Source organism: Cetorhinus maximus, chromosome 2 (assembly GCF_964194155.1).
Source record: "Cetorhinus maximus chromosome 2, sCetMax3.hap1.1, whole genome shotgun sequence".
Taxonomy (NCBI): Eukaryota; Metazoa; Chordata; class Chondrichthyes; order Lamniformes; family Cetorhinidae; genus Cetorhinus; species Cetorhinus maximus.
The window spans coordinates 135,564,728-135,579,555 of NC_135880.1; the positions used below are offsets into that span (position 1 = coordinate 135,564,728).

The following is a 14,828-nucleotide window of genomic DNA, read 5'->3' on the forward strand; positions in this document are numbered from 1 at the left end:
AATTAAAATACAGAAATGGAAATGCTTTCTTCAAAGCTTGTTCCTGTTTTGTTGGTGCCCTGTTTCCCTAGTATAAATTCTAGCTTGTACTTTCTACTTTCCATATCCGGTTTCTGCTTCTAACCACTCGGCAAGAATTAGTTTTGGAGTCCATAACCTATGTAGATTGTAGTCATATCATTTGGTTTGAAACAATTCAAAGCATTTAGATGTATCCAGATTTCCTGGACCAGATGGAGTTCATGCCAGGGATGTGTTCACTTTGCAACTTGATCACCAACATGACACAGTTCCCACTTTGCACCAACACTAAAGTTGCAGCACAAGTCCAGAGTTGGAGCTGGCTGACATCAGCTGGAATGAGATAGTTGGAGGGTGAAATACTGAATCACTTCTGTTTGGCACCACGTAGAAAACAAATCCAGTGTATTGTCAAACCAAATATAACCTACCTGCAACTAATTTAAATATTCAGGCATAGGATTGGGCTTCCTAGATGTCCAAACATTTAAAGTCTAACTGTTGGACTTGGCGCACTCTTGCCTCTGATTCAGAAGATTGTGGCTTCAAGTTCCTCTCTAGAAACTTAAGGCTGACACTTTAGCGCAGTACGAAATGGATGATGCACCCTTGAAGGTGACATCTATTGGATGAGATATTGGCCCAGATTATGCAATAGAAGTAATGGTGAGTTTTCAGGACTGTCAGTTATTATAGAGTAAATTGGTTATCAATTTCCAGACTCTATGGCCAGAATTTTGCCCTTGACGGGCGGGTGGGCCCAACTGACTCAGTGGCGGGCGGGCAGCCGATTGCCGCCGCTGGAACGGGCCGCGCCACTATTTTATGGGCCACTCAGGACCCGCCCAGCGGGTTAGCGACTCCCGTGGAGAATGGGAAAATAGTTGCGGGGGTGGGCGTGTTCAGACCGCCGGTTCCAATGGGGAACCGGCAGTCTGTATAAAGAGTGGCCAGGCAGCCTGCTTGAGGCTTGGGGGGAGAGAGAGAGGCAGCTGTCACAGGACAGGAGCATGAGCAGGAGGAGGGAGGCAGGCTGCAGGCGAGGCCAGCGGGGGGGACAGTATGCCCCTCACTTCTCCGATGCACGCCTTGCTGTCCTCCTCCAAGAGGTGTCCAGCCGTCGGGATATATTGTATCCGGAGGATGGGAGGAGGAGGGCCCCCTATGTCACCAGGCAGGCGTGGGAGGAGGTTGGTGACGCTGTAAGCGCCCATGATGATGTGCGGCACACTGGCACTCAGTGCCGCAAGAGATTCAGTGATTTGCTGCGCTCTGGAAGGGTGAGTACCATGTCGGCCTTGGCCATTTGATCCAGAAGGTAGCCTTTGAGGCCCCCCCACATCATGCTGTCGTTACTGCATTGGGCATGTGGCGCCTGCTGGGTGGACAATGCTTACATCAGCCTTAGTGGTTGAGGAGAAGATGGGTTCTCCCCACAGCATATGTTGATGTTTGTTGCATTTGAGTAGTCTGGAGGCAACCTGCAAGGGAGGCAGACACATATTCAGAACTCCAACACATGTCATATTGATGGTAATGAGATGGTGGAAGGGGAGCCTCAAGGTGTCGTGGCCAAGTGCCATCTGCTGGCCTCGGCGCCGCACCTAGTTGCGCCTCCTTGCCATGGACGCTAAGACCCGTGTGCTATTCAAAGTGATGGATGCCGAATGTGTCCAAGGTGGCATTTGGGGAAGGGGATTGCCACCAGCCGTACTATCTTCTGGTGACTGATCACCAGTAGTGTGGACAGGAGCCGCTGGAGGCCTCAGATGGGCCACTGTGGTTAGGGTGCGGCGTGCGCGTGCAGAGTACATGAGCGATCAGCCCCAATAAATCCTCTTCTCTGTTCTACAGGCAAAAACTGAACACAATCAGTGGGAGCACCAGAGGACTGGAGGTGGGCACACCCTGCTCCAGCGCCTCACGACCTTTGAGGAGCAGGCCATGGAGCTGGGGAGGAGGCGGGCAGCAAGTGGCGGCGAGGCTGGGGTCCAGCGGCCAGGTATTTGAGGTCCACATTCCAATCCTGTCTGCCCACCATCCAAACCACTGATGGCTGCTGCAATCGTTAATGCTGCAACACTGTTTATTCACAGACTGAGACACTCTGACGTGTAGGTCATACGCAAAGGTCCCTCGTCCCCTTGAGGAATCGCGTCTCCACCACCTTCCAAAGTCACCTTATCCCATTTGTGACCACTATCCCAATGGCCTAACATGCCATGGCATTGCTGCTGCACAGCCAAAGACTTATTGCAACTTAGGGTGGTTGGAACCTCCACCACCCTTTCAGCCAGTGCGCCCCACATTACTCTGTCCAAAAGGTCCTCAGCACCTCAGCTGTGAACCTCATGGCATTCAACTTAAATAAATGCCACCATGTTACTCATCCCTGCGCCAAGGGGAAATGTTGCCTTCTGCTCACTCAGTCTATGCTCCTCCTAACCGTATGACAGGTCAATAATGTGACCTCTCAATCTCCTGTGATCCACGGCAAATATCACAAGTGTTTGCGATGTTTCCTCAGCACCGCAACTATCCAGGCCAGCATGCATCCAGGTCAGGTACCTCTGCACTCTCCCCACTCCAATGGCACATAACATGCCATGTGGCATTCCTGAGGTCATCTGACCAGCCTGTCTGCACGCGCATCTAATGTTTGGGTCTCCTATTGACTCTTTTCCACCCCACCAATGTTTGTCTCCTTAGGGTCTTGAAGGGTGAGTGACTTACGAGGCTGAGGGGCAAAGGGATGAAAGGTTTAACTGACTGTACGCTAACTGATGCACTGTCCTTGTTGTTAATTTCAGCATCACCACCAGATTGCCGCGCCCATAGACACCGCAGCCCACCCTCCACACCTGAGGGCCAAGACATGCAACTTGCGGCACATCATTTCAGCCAGCCAGGCACCAGCGCAGACACAAACAACTCAGTGGGAAATTTACCTTCGGCGTGTCCCGGGTCACAGTGGAGAGGGCACTTCACAATCGCTGGAGGAGATGGTAGGGACAGAGTGCCGATGGCACCAGCAGCCGGAGGGCTGCAGGGGACCAGGCACATGCTGAGTCCAGCACTGATGATGTGCCTTTGGAGTTGTCACCAATGCTTCAGCTGCAGGACAAGCGGCAGGAATCGCGTTTGCATCTGGCAGGGTTGCATGAGGGTATGCTTCAGTTGGTCTCTGCAATGGAGGAGTCCAGGCAGAGTGCACGTGAAGGCATGAACCTCAGGGCAGAGCTTCAGGCTTCCTCCACTGAGAGATTGCCGACTTTCATGGAGAGGGGTTCGATTGGATGGAGAATCTTCTGACTGGGTTACGCTCTGACCTGCAAGCCCTCACTGTGGTACTGGCCACGGGTGGTCATTCCCAATGTGGGGGATGTTGTGGGCACCAAGCATCGGCACTCGGTGCCCATGCATCTGTGGTGAGCAGGGAGGTCCAATGGGACCTCATGTCGGCGCAGCAGCTGCCTGTCGTCGCTGCGAGCTCCTCTCAGGGAGCTCCGGATGAGGGCAGCAGTTCCTCCGCCCCTCTGCCAGTCAACGTTGCTTCCGTTGAGGCTGCGACAACTGGGGAAGTGCCAGTTCTGGAACTGGCCACTCCCTCCCAGGCAGGGCCATCACAGGCTCCACTGGCCAGAGGACGCCCGCCAAGGTCATCGACGCCAACAGGACAGCAGAGTCAGCAGGCTGTCTCACAAGCCAGTTCGACCGATGGGGAGGCACCTAGACGTAGCACCCGCAAATGAAAGCAGAAGGCACATTAGGCACTCAACGGGTATGTCACTGGTGATTTTGTGTTGGCCTTAGAATAGGGAAAATTATACCTATGTTTGCAATAGAGACATTTCTGTTATATGTTGGACATAATAAAGTTCAATTTTCTGACTATGGCTGAGGGTGTTTCCTTTGTGCTGCATTTGTCTGTTTCACAGACATATCATGAGTGCTTGAGTGGACATTTCTGTACCACGCCCTTAGCTGCAGCTGATAAGGTGGAAGATGTAGCACCTAAGTGCCACGTGTGGAAGCGCCAGGCAATGCTGTTCCTGCTGATCCATGTGTGTGGAGCTAGCTGAAGGTTCTTTGGATTAAATTGTCCCAGGTGTCCCTGCCTCCTTGGTGTAATAGCGGGTCGGCGTGCAGCCCCTCATCATCGCCCTGTGCTTCCTCATCCTCTGAGCTACAGCTGGATTCATCATGTGCAGCCTCATCCAGGGGGTCAAGGTTTTCATCGTCAACTGCATCCCCCCTTTCCAGCACAAGATTGTGCAGAGCGCAGCATGCTACCACTATCAGAGAGACGCGATCTGGGGGGTACTGGAGTGCGCCCTCTGAGCGGTCCAAGCAACAGAAGCACATCTTGAGAAGACCGATGGCTCTCTCCACCACAGCCCTTCTGGTGCCGCGGCTCCTATTGTGGCGCTCCTCAGCTTCTGTTCTTGGATGGCGGAGTGGCGTCATGAGCCACCTTGTCACCTACCGGCCAACCATCCAGCCAGCCGAGCCAGAGCACTGAAGAGCCCCAGCACCTGGGAGTGTCTGAGGATGTAGGCATCGTGGGAGCTGCCTGGGCACCTTGTACAAACTTGCAGAATCTGCATCCTGTGATCTCACACTCTCTGCACGTTCATGGAGTGGAAGCCCTTCCTGTTGACAAAGGCACTGGGCTCAACTGCTGGCGTCTTGATGGCAACATGTGTGCAGTCTATTGCACCCTGGACGCGCGGGAAGCCAGCAATGGCCGCGAAGCCTCTGGATCGCTGTGCCTGACTTACCTGGTCACAGCGGAAGTGAATGAAGGTCTATACCCGTCTGAACATAGCGTCTGTAACCTGCTTGACACAAGTGTGTACAGCTGATTGGGAGACACCGCAAAGATCACCCACCAAGCCCTGGAAGGAACCAGAGGCATAGAAGTGGAGGGCAACTGTGAGCTTCAGAGCCGCTGGCATGGGGTGTCCACCCACACAGGAGATATCTCAGGGCCAATCATCTGACAGATATAGGTGACTGTCTCCCTTGACAGTTGGAGCCTCCTTCAGCACTGCACCTCAGTCATATTGAGGTAGCTGCTTCGCCACCTGTATACCCTGGCAGCAGGATAGTGGCATCTTCTGCGGTCCCTTGCACCTTGGACAACCTCTTGGCCCTGCGCCCCTTGTGCCTGCGCCTGGCCTCCCAAAGGTGGCTCCCCTGGAGGTCGATTGTCCAGTCCTGGCCTCCTCCTTATTCTATCCCTCCCTTCCTCCTCAGAGGAGCTGCCTCCAGTGGAGATGTCAGAACCCAAACCCCCAGGCTAAATGGAGGCCTCCGGAAAGCTGCAGGCCCGAGAAAGATTATTGTCTGTAGACTGGTTTCAAAGTACACAAAAAGCTCTTGGAAATCGATGTGAATTGCTAACAATCAAACAGGCAACTTTAAAGCACTTTCTGCAATTAAAACTTTGTGTAAAACACGAACAACCCCTCTGAGTCCACATATCCCACAGTGCATGACTTTTGTTAAAAAATCTCCTACCCGCCTGCCCGTTGGGCCCGTGCACTGACCCGAAGTTCGCCCCTCAAAACCCTGGACAATTGGCAAGTTAAGGGCCTTAACAAGGCCTTTAATTAATGGCAGGCATGCGTCCCGCTGCTGTGTGTACCCGCCAACCGAAATATTGCGATGCTGCTCGCTGACGTTGGGATGCTCGCGCAATGTCAGCGTGCGACATTTTAAGTGCTGACGTGCGGGCTCCGCCACCCGCACATCAGCCAGAAAATTCTGCCCTATGCATATACAGTAAAATCAGAAATTGGGAAGTTGCTGTCCAAGTTGTCCTGCTCCTCCATGAGCTGCACTATGCTAGTACCTGGCTTTCAAATATGTAAAGGACGTGAATTTGCAATATTTGCCCATAAGTTGCCTATTGGTCAAGCCAGAAAAAGTTAGTCTTGTCCATTTCAAGTGTAAGTGAATTTTTAATGGTGTGTTAAGTCTAAATTGCTGCCAAAGAGCATCTCTGGCATTGAAGATTAACTTTAATAATTGTGGAGCCTTATTCCTTTAATTATTGCTGGAAATGTAAAAAAAGGTTTCCCTTTGCCTCTTATTTCTCACAATCCCATTTTCTTTTTCTGTATGTGATTTTATATTGAACTAACTATTCTAACTTACACTTCCTGGTTTAGATTGTGTGTTTCAATGAGGATTCTTCAATCCATGAAAGGTATATGAATACAAATTGTTGCATTAACTGCTGGAAGAGAAGTTTGGTGTATATATTTGTGCATATATTCACAGCACTGTCTTCCTAGAATAGCTGTATTCAGGTTTCAGCTAGGTAGTATAAATTTAGTTCTACCTGGTCGAAACACAAACTCCAGCTATTGTCTCTGATCAGTAACTGTGATACAAATAGAGCATAAAATCATTATTGGAAATTAGAGGCAGAATTTTCACCAACCTGGCCTGCAGGGAGCAGGTCGGTCAGAAAGTCGGGGCGAACGTGCAATTTGGGTTTCCTCGATATGCTGTAGAGTTTTGATTGATAAGCTGACCACCAGTTGGATGGGGTGCTGGTCCGTGATGATTGCAACTGCAGATCAGTCAGTGCTGGGGCCAGGGATTGATGGGAGATGTGTGGTAGAGGACAAGGGAGTTCAATTGGATGGGCTGTCAATCCCGAGTGGCATGTCAGTGTCCGTGGTGGGGTGGGGGGCAGGCTGATAGCCTCATGGTGGGTGTGGTTGGAGGTCTTGTGGAGCTTTGGGGGTGAGGAAGGTTGGAGGCCTTGTGATCGGATTGGAAGCTTTGTGGGAAAAAAAACTTGTTGGGGGTGCCTGATGTGGAAGCTTCACAAACGGGCACCTGGATCCGGGAGATATGTGCGAAGGCACTTACCACCTCAATCTACTAAATCTTCAACTTGCAGAAGCTGCTGGGTTTCCTGACCCTTGGGGAATCCAGCTGACCACAGTTCAAGTTTGAAACCTGAATGACAGAGGTTTACAGCCTCATAATTACATTTAAAACTCCTGACCCAATCTAAGGTTGTGGGTTGTCGCTCGCCCACCTTCTGGCCTTGGTTAAAGCCAGAAATAGGCAAGCTGGAGGCATGTTTGGGTCAGGAAACAAATTTCAGAGGCAATCCCCACCTGGATCTAACCCCACCCCCAGAAGTTAAAATTCAGTACTTGATATTTGAGTCTGTGCTTTATTTTGCCTGGATCTCTATGTATAAAGGATTTGTGTGCAAAAAGTGTTTGCTTGAAGACATTTTTGACCACTCAAAAATGAGATCCTAAGAGGAAATCAGTATGGTCTTGGATTGAGCAGGAGTATAACAATTGTACAAATTTAAGGAAGGAAGCAATGAGTAGGCAAGTGAAATTTAAGGGCTGTAATATATTTCATAGAATTTTTATAAGGGCTTTGATAAAGTTCCATTCTGGAGGCAATTGAAGATTGGGATAATCTGAACATTTACTGTGATATGGCTGTAGAAAACACTGGGGGGTTGTGGGGGAACCCTGCTGGCTTTTGAAATTCAAAGGATAACATGAATTGTTAGAAACTCCATCCACAAATTGTGGGAGGGGAAAGTGTGGACAGGGAGAAATCAACTCATTGCTTTCAATACTAATATTACAGAACTGAAATTTGTTGCCCTGAAGTGGAAGAATTTCTTCTTAAAGTTTGGTCTGGATTTAAATGAGTAGTCAGAGATTAAAGATTGGTATCTAATCCACTGCATTGTCCGGTCCTCTAGAACTATTTTAGTGTGCAGCAGGACAATGTTAATTCAGGTCCTGCATGTTACAGAAACTACCTCATTTAAACTGTGGAATGGATGCCACAGAAACTAGAACCCAATTTAAAAACAACTGCCCAAGCTTGCAATTTGTCATTAAGAATCCTTCCAATGGCTAGGGAAGGACTGCACAAGACATAAAGTAATGATGAGTTGGTTTTCATCAACCTGCCAAGGATTGGCCTAATTCACTTGCCGTTGTCGGATGCTGGTGTCTGGATTTGCCATGTCTTTCCATTGATCTTTAAAAGAAAACAAAGACCTTTGTTTGGATTATGCAATTGCCATAATATGAGCAGAAGTGCTTTTTTAATTCTTGTGCAGGATGTGGGTGCCGCTTGTTGGACCAGCATTTATTGCCCTTCAGAAAGTGGTGGTGAGCTGCCTTCTTGAACTGCAGCAGCCCCTGTGGTGTGGGTACACCCAAAGTGCTGTTAGGAAGTGAGTTCCAAGGTTTTGACCCAGCGACAGTGAAGGAACGGTGATCTAGTTCCATATAGGATGGTGTATGGCTCGGAGGTGATGGTGTTCCCATGCACCTGCTGCAGTTGTCCTAGGTGGTAGAGGTTGTGGGTTTGGAAGGTGCTGTCGAAGGAGCCTTGGTGCAGTGCATCTTTTAGAAGGTACATACTGCTGCCACTGTAGTGGAAGGTGGTGGATGGGGTGCCAGTCAACTGGCTGCTTTGCCCTGGATGGTGTGCTTGTGAGTTGGCACTTGAATGCAGATTCAGGAATCTAGGGGAACAGAATCTTTGGGAGATGAGATTGAAACCCTGCAAGGCGAGCCGTCATTGAGGCCACCCGAGTTGCAGCGTTTTTTGGAGAGAATTCTCAGATTAGATCTTCGAAGGTGAAGACTGGAATCTCTCTCTCTCCCTCTCTCTCTCTCTCTCGTGTTTGTGAGATTAGTTGACTCAGTGTTTACTGATGTCTGTGTGGGTTGTTGAGTAATACATTGACTCTGTCTTGGTTGCAACTGCCATTTATTGTGCAGTGTGGTGTGTCTGACCACAGTTTGCCTGTTAATTCACATGTACCTCATATTTACTCTGAATGTTAGAGTAAACAATAGACATTGTAAATTGGTTTATCTTTCTGACCTTGTTGAGTAAAGTTTAGTTTTGTTCAAAACCCGTGGACTCTTGTGGCTTTATTCCCTTAGCAGGTGTCTTGAATCTCAAACTTTGTCTATTTTAAACAAAATGTTATTGGTCTTTAACCGGATTTACCAAAAATGTGGGGGTCTGATCCAGGATCATTCTCCATGGCAACACCTCTTCCAATGAATCAGCACTCCCTTCTCACACAGTATAAAGTTATTGCTTCCCCCGACATTGGTATTCTTGCGATTGTCCTTTTGAGTGCAAGACAAAAAGCTTCGACAAAATTTCTTTTTTCAGCAATACTCAAGTTCTGTACTGCCAAACGACTCACTACTTTTCTTATGTTGTTTGTTTTAACTTGGTGTCAAATTACCTTGACATGCTTGATGTAATCACTAAATTGATAAAGGATTTCTGCCAGTGGTAGTGGTAAATTATTGCATCAAGGAGCAAAAGTGTCTCTTATCAGACAGAATTGTACAATATTTTTAAATTCACTAAGCAAGCTTGTATGCCCTGAATATTGTTTAGAAACAATTCTTTAAGTTGTGTCTAAACCATCCATCACAAACAGTATTGTGACGCCTAGGATACTGCCTTTGAACTAAATGCGAGAGATTGTCAATCAAATAGATACCAAAACCCTACCTGTATCAATTATAATGGTATGGGAATCAATTAAGCGCTTGGCATACCTGCCTTCCTGGTTAAGACACACAGCAATCTTCGAGATAAGATTATAAATTGGTTCTATTACAGCGGTGATGGCTAGGAATTACCCTCAATTTTATTGCTATTAGTTGTCGGATTGGCTAAACATATTTTGCAGGAATAAAGGCATGAACACGTTGCCAAATGTGGTGCTTTAAATTTAGATTATATTCCCTAAATTTCAAAGATTAAGGGGTGATTGATCAAAGATTTCAAGATATTAATGGGAACTGATTGATGGGGTAGATAGAGTCCATTTCTGCTGTTTGGGAAGCCTAGTATGAACTGACATCGCCTAAAAGTTAGAGACAGGCATTTCAGGAGTAAAGTTAGGAAACACTTCTGCTTTTGAGTTCTAGATTATTTTATTAGAAATAAACCTCAGCATATTTAGCATTTTCAAATGCTTTGTGATGCTGCTTTTAATGATCTGTCCCCCAGGTCTCTTTGCTGTTCTAACTTATTCAGTTTTTTATTTTCTAAGGTGGTGGTGTTGGTTTTCACACTGAAGTGCATCATCTCTCATTTGTCCAGTTCAAGTAAATTTAGCACTTGACTGCCTGTCTGAAAGTTTCCTAATGTTGCCTTGCATTATGAAGCCTTGTTCATCAATGTTAGCTATACCCCCAGTTTGGTATAATCTAATTTTGATATTGAATTATTTAATCCTAAATCCAGATCATGAATGTAAATTATGAATAACAGTGGTCTTTCTGATCAACACTGATCTGTGTGAAACCTACTTTCTACCTTCTTCCAATCTGCTCTTATTTCTATTTTTAAATTGCTATTCATTTAACAATTTGTCCCCTGACATCACATGCCCCAATCTTTACCGTTAGTCTACCATATGGTACCTTATCCACTGTGAAAATCTAGTTAATAATTCAATTGTTTTAGAATATAACTTTTAGTTTTAGGAATTAAAGTTTTAACTACAGATAAATGGCATCCGGCTCAAAAACTGGTAAACACAACTCTGATGTAAATGCAGCTCATACAAGCCTGGGTTTATTACACTTAAAAGGTAGTCTGTGTTTATTTAATAAAGTTGGGATTGACAGTGGGAACCTTTGAACAATGGATGACCTATCATTAAGCTTGTGGTAGAGCCAGAGGGTCTCCAATTACTCAATAAAATACTTAAATTATGAATGTAGTTCCCAGATGAAAGGAGGTTATGGGCAGTTGGTCAACAAGACAGTTCCTAGATAGAGACAGAAATTCTGGAGAAAGGATGGTAAACTACATTAACAATGTACACTATTCATTTGGGTTATGGGTTAGGCAGCAGCTTCCAAACCCACAACCGCTACCATCTGGAAGGACAAGGGCAGCAGATACATGGGAACACCACCACCTGGAAGTTCCCCTCCAAGCAACTCACCACCCTGACTTGGAACTATATCACTGTTACTTTCACCGTCGCTGGGTCAAAATCTTGGAACTCTCTAACAGCACTGCGGATGTACTTACACCACAGGGACTGTAGCAGTTCCAGAAGGCAGCTCACCACCACCTTCTCAAGGGAAATTAACGATGGGAAATAAATGCTGGCCTAGGCGTAAATGAATTTTAAAAATAGACCAGATTGTGTTGCAGGTCAAATGATTTGAATTACATATCTGTTTGAGGACATCCGAAAGCATGCCATGTTGCCATAGAGATGGGCTGTGGTGTCCAAGGTTCTTTTGTTTAGGAAAGCTCAGAAAGCAGGCAGTTGCAGTTTTGCTTTGATGTAGACGGCATCTCACTGATTTTAAGAGCCAACAGGAGGATGCTTAGTCAGGCCTGCGCTTAGCAGAGAAAATACTAACTTTATTGTTCACTGTGTGGAATGTGAGTGGGGCTCAAGCTCAGTTTGAATTTCATGAGGGAAAAGCAGCTGGAAGATTTGCTTAGCTTATAGCTACAGGAGGAAATCTACAGTGGTCCTCCCAGAGCCTTGTGGCAGAAAGCAGTCAACAGAATTGGCTTGGAAAGCTGTGAGAAAGCTTGGGGGTATCTGCTGGCAACCAGAACAAGGAGTTGAGGCATCTGCAGTCATGAGGTATAAATTAACAGTTGGAGTGTCACTTAGCCAAAAAGCTAACAGAAGAATCCTCATAAAATCTTTCTTCGGTGAATAGCTGGAACATTGAGGAGAACTAGTGAATTTCGGAGGGTTGCATACCTTGTGGGTTGGTCCCTACAGAAGTGAATGAACCTTTAAGATTCTCGTAATATATAAGGGAATCCTTGGGAGAAAGTAAAAAATAGAATTGAGTTCATAACACTAAGTTAATATTGCTTGCTTTGTTTAATTATGTACAATAAAGTTTTTTTTGTTTTTATTTTAAAATGTGAAATTGTGTTGTATTTTTGTAGTTAATTACGGCATGTTCAAATTTCTCTTTAAACATTAATGGTTCCTGACAGGATTGTGATATATCATAAGCGCCTTCTGGAAATCCCAAGTATATGACATCTTCTGTGTTATTGTCCCCACAGAGACCGATAGCTTTTAAAAATAAATTCCAACTTCCAGTGAATGGCTGAAAGGATCACACGATAAGATTTCAAGTTTTGAGAGTTTTACTGTAACACACAAATTAAAAGTAACAGAACTAAACACTATTTCAGTAGGCAACTTGTACTCTTAGCTACAGAAAAGGCTCCCCATGTAACAGTTCAAACAACTGAAAATCTCCCTCCCTGGTTATACTTTACTCTGTCCTTAAGTGGACACTTCATTCGTCAGAAACCAGTCCAAAGTTATTCTCAGCTACCGAGGGCTTGTTGCCTTTCTTTCTCTTTTCTAACTGGATGACTTCTAATCTCTGAACTGGCTTTCTCGGTGTGAGTTACCCTGGAGATTCCTCCATAAAGCTAGGTGAATCTTCCTGGTTCGTTTAAACCCTCAGACCCTTTGTCTCTTCAATCTGAGTGCAAGCTGCCTGTATCTTTTGGCGCTCTTGCTCTCTTCGTCACCCTGGCTTTCTGTCAGCAGAATTCAGAACAGGTCGCATGGTCCCCTTCATTCCTTCACTTTACCTAAAATTAAAGAGACAGTCCTGAAACATGGCCTTATGGAACCTCGCATTTGTAACATTTATATTATCCTGCTCTTTCTGTTTCACCTTCAAATAATTCTATCAAGTTAATTAGTAACAACAGTCTTTCAGAATCCATGCTGACTACTTCTTATTGTATTTCATGTCTGTAAATGCTCTTTTTAAGATCATCCCTCAGTAAGTGTTGATTTCATAATCTACTTCACTAAAACTGAGGCAAAGTAGCTATTCAATATTTCTGCCATTTCTCTACCATTACCTGCGGATTTATCTTGCCTATCCCATAGTGGTCATATTCAGATTTTCCATCTTATTTAGGTGTCTGTACAACACTTCCTTATTCCTTTTAATATCCTTTGATAATTTAATTTTTATAATTTCTCATTGCCGTTTAGATGTTTTTCTTTGTCATTTTCCTTTTGGTGACTGTACCTATTTATGCTTTTCTTTCTTTAGATTCAATTTTTCCTCTAGCTCTTTACTCATCCACAGTGCCCCATACTTAGCTTGCTTGTTTTTTTAACTTTTAATGGCACATGTTCCTCTTGAATTTCATTGATTACCTTTTTAAATATTTCCAACTGTCCTTCTGTCACAAGATTTTCTCCCAGTTTAGCTTCAATTCCGCCCTTGTTTCAAAGTTACATAGAAACAGGCCCTTCACCCCAAACCGTCTATGCCAGCATTCATGCAGCAATCGCATCTCCACCATTCCTTCCTCATTTAACTCTATCAGCAATACTGTCTATTCCCTTTTCCATAGAACCATAGAACACTACAGCACAGAAAACAGGCCATTCGGCCCTTCTAGTCTGCCGAAATATTATTCCGCTAGTCCCATTGACCTGCACCCAGTCCATAACCCTCCAAACCTCTCCCATCCATGTATCTATCTAATTTATTCTTAAAACTTAAGAGTGAGCCCGCATTTACCACGTCAGATGTTAGCTCGTTCCACACTCTCACCACTCTGAGTGAAGAAGTTCCCCCTAAACCTTTCCCCTTTCACCCTAAAGCCATGTCCTCTCGTGTTTATTTCTCCTAATCTAAGTGGAAAGAGCCTACTCGCATTTACTCTGTCTATACCCCTCACAATTTTGTAAACTTCTATCAAATCTCCCCTCATTCTTCTACGCTCCAAGGAATAAAGTCCTAACCTGATTAATCTTTCCCTGTAACTCAACTCCTTAAGACCCGGCAACATCCTAGTAAATCTTCTCTGCACTCTCTCAATCTTACTGATATCCTTCCTGTAGTTAGGCGACCAGAACTGCACACAATTCTCCAAAGTTGGCCTCACCAATGTCTTATACAACCTCGCCATAACATCCCAACTCCTATACTCAATACTTTGATTTATGAAGGCCAGTATGTCAAAAGCTTTCTTTACAACCTTGTCCACCTGTGACGCCACTTTCAGGGAATTATGTATCTGAACTCCCAGATCCCTTTGTTCCTCCGCACTCCTCAGTGCCCTACCATTTACTGTGTATGTCCCTCAGGCTTATCTAGCATCTCTTAAATACATTTGTACCAGGCACTTCAACTACTCCCTGTTCCTCCAGTTAAATTTTGGGAAGACATAAACCATTGTTTTCTGTTCCCACTCCAAACTTTCTTCCCTAACTACAGATTCCATCTCTTGGCCTGACAACTGCCAGACTGTTTGCAACTTTGTCATCATATTTGATCCCAAGATGAGCTTCTGACCTCATTTATTCTATCTCCCAGGCCATCTACTTCCATTTCTGTAACACTGCCTGACTCCACCCTGCCTCAGCTCTACTGAAACCCTCATCCATGCCTTTGTTACTAGACTTGACTATTCCATTGCACTCCTGGCTGGCCTCCTATTTTCCACCCTTAGTAAACTTTTAACTCACCCAAAACTCTGCTCATATCCGAACTCGCACCAGATTGTGTTCACCCATAACCTTGTCATTGCTGGCTTACTTTAGCTCAAGATCCAGCAATGCTACAATTTTATAATTCTTATCCTTGTTTTTAAAATCCATACATGGTCTTGCCTCTTCCTATCTCTGAAACCTCCTCCAGCCCTACAATCTTCAGCCATATCTGCTCCTTCTTGAGCATCATCAGTTTTAATTGTTATATCATTAGCATTTCTATTTACCTCTTAAG

General features: G+C 45.5%; 1 protein-coding gene across 3 annotated transcripts in view; it reads left to right on the forward strand.

The window, feature by feature from the left end:
• The window catches only part of melk (maternal embryonic leucine zipper kinase), a 119,165-nt gene that overhangs the window by 20,878 nt on the left and 83,459 nt on the right, over positions 1 to 14,828 (forward strand). The window lies entirely within an intron of this gene.